Genomic DNA, 4,556 nt, shown 5'->3' on the forward strand with positions numbered 1-4,556 from the left:
TTAGGCAATATAGGAAAGGAAAATTTCTTTTACGATATTCTAGAACGAAAAAACGCCTTTCAGGGCTATAAAAACAAGAAGTTCAAAAATTCGAAAAATTGACATTTTTCCAAAGGGGTTAACCTATGGTTTTGGTCCAAAAATGGCCATTTTTCCAACTTTTTTTTTCAGGCAATATAGGGTAGCTAAATTGTCTTTTAAAATATTCTAGAACGAAAAAACGCCTATCTAGGCTAGAAAAACAACAAGTTGAAAAAGATGAAAAATTGACATTTTTCCAAAGGGGTTAACCCATGGTTTTGGTCCAAAAATGGCGATTTTTCTAACTTTTTTTTTGGGCAATACAGGAAAGGAAAATGTCTTGTACCATATTATAGAACGAGAAAACGCCTTTCTAGGCTATAAAAACAAGAAGTTCAAAAAGTCAAAAAATTAACATTTTTAAAGGGGTTAAGCCATGGTTTTGGTCCAAAAAAGGCTATTTTTCCAACTTTTTTTTTAGCCAATATAGGGCAAGAAAATTGTCTTTTACGATATTCTAGAACGAAAAAACGCCTTTCTAGGATATAAAAACAAGAAGTTCAAAAAGTCGAAAAATTGACATTTTTCCAAAGGGGTTAACCCATAGTTTTGGTCCAAAAATGGCCATTTTTCTAACTTTTTTGGGGGGGCAATACAGGAAAGGAAAATGTCTTGTACATATTCTAGAACGAAAAAACGCCTTTCTAGGCTATAAAAACAAGAAGTTTAAAAAGTCGAAAAATTCACATTTTTCCAAAGGGATTAAGCCATGGTTTTGGTAAAAAAATGGCCATTTTTTCCAACTTTTCTTTTTAGGCAATATAAGCCGGGAAAATGTCTTTTACGATATTCTAGAAAAAAAAAAAAGCCTTTCTAGGCTATAAAAAGAAGAAGTTCAAAAAGTCGAAAAATTGACATTTTTCCACAGGGGTTAACCCATGCTTTTGGTTCAAAAATAGCCATTTTTCCAACTTTTTTTTTCTTGGCAATATAAGTCAGGAAGATGTCTTTTACGATATTCTAGAACGAAAAAACGCCTTTCTTGGCTATAAAAACAAGAAGTTCAAAAAGTCGAAAAATTGACATTTTTCCAAAGGGGTTAACCCATGGTTTTGGTCCAAAAATGGCCATTTTTCCAACTTTTTTTTTTAGGCAATATAGGAAAGGAAAATTTCTTTTACGATATTCTAGAACGAAAAAACGCCTTTCAGGGCTATAAAAACAAGAAGTTCAAAAATTCGAAAAATTGACATTTTTCCAAAGGGGTTAACCTATGGTTTTGGTCCAAAAATGGCCATTTTTCCAACTTTTTTTTTCAGGCAATATAGGGTAGCTAAATTGTCTTTTAAAATATTCTAGAACGAAAAAACGCCTATCTAGGCTAGAAAAACAACAAGTTGAAAAAGATGAAAAATTGACATTTTTCCAAAGGGGTTAACCCATGGTTTTGGTCCAAAAATGGCGATTTTTCTAACTTTTTTTTTGGGCAATACAGGAAAGGAAAATGTCTTGTACCATATTATAGAACGAGAAAACGCCTTTCTAGGCTATAAAAACAAGAAGTTCAAAAAGTCAAAAAATTAACATTTTTAAAGGGGTTAAGCCATGGTTTTGGTCCAAAAAAGGCTATTTTTCCAACTTTTTTTTTAGCCAATATAGGGCAAGAAAATTGTCTTTTACGATATTCTAGAACGAAAAAACGCCTTTCTAGGATATAAAAACAAGAAGTTCAAAAAGTCGAAAAATTGACATTTTTCCAAAGGGGTTAACCCATAGTTTTGGTCCAAAAATGGCCATTTTTCTAACTTTTTTGGGGGGGCAATACAGGAAAGGAAAATGTCTTGTACATATTCTAGAACGAAAAAACGCCTTTCTAGGCTATAAAAACAAGAAGTTTAAAAAGTCGAAAAATTCACATTTTTCCAAAGGGATTAAGCCATGGTTTTGGTAAAAAAATGGCCATTTTTTCCAACTTTTCTTTTTAGGCAATATAAGCCGGGAAAATGTCTTTTACGATATTCTAGAAAAAAAAAAAAGCCTTTCTAGGCTATAAAAAGAAGAAGTTCAAAAAGTCGAAAAATTGACATTTTTCCACAGGGGTTAACCCATGCTTTTGGTTCAAAAATAGCCATTTTTCCAACTTTTTTTTTCTTGGCAATATAAGTCAGGAAGATGTCTTTTACGATATTCTAGAACGAAAAAACGCCTTTCTTGGCTATAAAAACAAGAAGTTCAAAAAGTCGAAAAATTGACATTTTTCCAAAGGGGTTAACCCATGGTTTTGGTCCAAAAATGGCCATTTTTCCAACTTTTTTTTTTAGGCAATATAGGAAAGGAAAATTTCTTTTACGATATTCTAGAACGAAAAAACGCCTTTCAGGGCTATAAAAACAAGAAGTTCAAAAATTCGAAAAATTGACATTTTTCCAAAGGGGTTAACCTATGGTTTTGGTCCAAAAATGGCCATTTTTCCAACTTTTTTTTTCAGGCAATATAGGGTAGCTAAATTGTCTTTTAAAATATTCTAGAACGAAAAAACGCCTATCTAGGCTAGAAAAACAACAAGTTGAAAAAGATGAAAAATTGACATTTTTCCAAAGGGGTTAACCCATGGTTTTGGTCCAAAAATGGCGATTTTTCTAACTTTTTTTTTGGGCAATACAGGAAAGGAAAATGTCTTGTACCATATTATAGAACGAGAAAACGCCTTTCTAGGCTATAAAAACAAGAAGTTCAAAAAGTCAAAAAATTAACATTTTTAAAGGGGTTAAGCCATGGTTTTGGTCCAAAAATGGCCATTTTTCCAATTTTTTTTTTAGGCAATATAAGAAAGGAAAATTTCTTTTAGGATATTCTAGAACGAAAAAACGCCTTTCAGGGCTATAAAAACAAGACGTTGAAAAAATCGAAAAATTGACATTTTTCGAAAGGGGTTAACCTATGATTTTGGTCCAAAAATGGCCATTTTTCCAACGTTTTTTTTTAGGCAATATACCATAGAAAAATGTCTTTTACAATATTATAGAACCAAAAAACGCCTTTCTAGGCTATAAAAACAAGAAGTTCAAAAAGTCGAAAAAGTCACATTTTTCCAAAGGGGTTAACCCATGGTTTTGGTCCAAAAAAGGCCATTTTTCCAACTTTTTTTTTTTCAGGCAATATAGGGTAGCAAAATTATCTTTTACGATATTCTAGAAAGAAAAAACGCCTTTCTAGACTATAAAAAAAAGAACTTCAAAAAGTCGAAAAAATGTCATTTTTCCAAAGGGGTTAACCCATTGTTTTGGTTCAAAAATAGCCATTTTTCCAACTTTTTTTTTAGGCAATATAGGTCAGCAAAATTGTCTTTTACGATATTCTAGAACGAAAAAACTCCTTTCTAGGCTATAAAAACAAGAAGTTCAAAAAGTCGAAAAATTGACATTTTTCCAAAGGGGTTAACCCATGGTTTTGGTCCAAAAATGGCCATTTTTCCAACTTTTTTTTTTAGGCAATATTGGAAAGGAAAATTTCTTTTAGGATATTCTAGAACGAAAAAACGCCTTTCAGGGCTATAATAACAAGAAGTTCAAAAAGTTAAAAAATTGACATTTTTCCAAAGGGGTCAACCCATCCTTTTGGTACAAAAATGGCCATTTTTTCCAACTTTGTTTTTGTTGGCAATATAAGACAGGAAATCGTCTTTCACGATATTCTAGAAAGATAAAACGCCTTTCTAGGCTACAAAAACAAGAGGTTCAAAAAGTCGAAAAATTGCCATTTTTCCATAGGGGTTAACCCATCGTTTTGGTTCAAAAAAGGCCATTTTTCCGACTTTTTTTTTGTTGGCAATATAAGTCAGGAAAATGTCTTTTACGATATTCTAGAACGAAAAAACGCCTTTGTAGGCTATAAAAACAAGAAGTTGAAAAAAGTCGAAAAATTGACATTTTTCCAAAGGGGTTAACCCATGGTTTTGGTCCAAAAATGGCCATTTTTCCAACTTTTTTTTTCAGGCAATATAGGGTAGCAAAATTATCTTTTACGATATTCTAGAAAGAAAAAACGCCTTTCTAGGCTATAAAAAAAAGAAGTTCAAAAAGTCGAAAAAATGTCATTTTTCCAAAGGGGTTAACCCATTGTTTTGGTTCAAAAATGGCCATTTTTTCCAACTTTTATTTTGTTGGCAATATAAGCCAGAATAACGTCTTATACGACATTATAGAACGAAAAGACGCCTTTCTAGGCTATAAAAACAACAAGTTCAAAAAGTCGAAAAATTGACATTTTTTTTTAAAGGGGTTAACCCATGGTTTTGGTCCAAAAATGGCCATTTTTTGTAACTTTTTTTTCGTTGGCAATATAAGTCAGGAAAATGTCTTTTACGATAATCTAGAACGAAAAAACGCCTTTCTAGGCTATGAAAACAAGAAGTTCAAAAAGTCCAAAAATTCACATGTTTCCAAAGGGGTTAACCCATGGTTTAGGTTCAAAAATAGCCATTTTTCCAACTTTTGTTTTCTTGGCAATATAAGTCAAGAACATGTCTTTAACGA

Source organism: Porites lutea, chromosome 12 (assembly GCF_958299795.1).
Source record: "Porites lutea chromosome 12, jaPorLute2.1, whole genome shotgun sequence".
NCBI lineage: Eukaryota > Metazoa > Cnidaria > Anthozoa > Scleractinia > Poritidae > Porites > Porites lutea.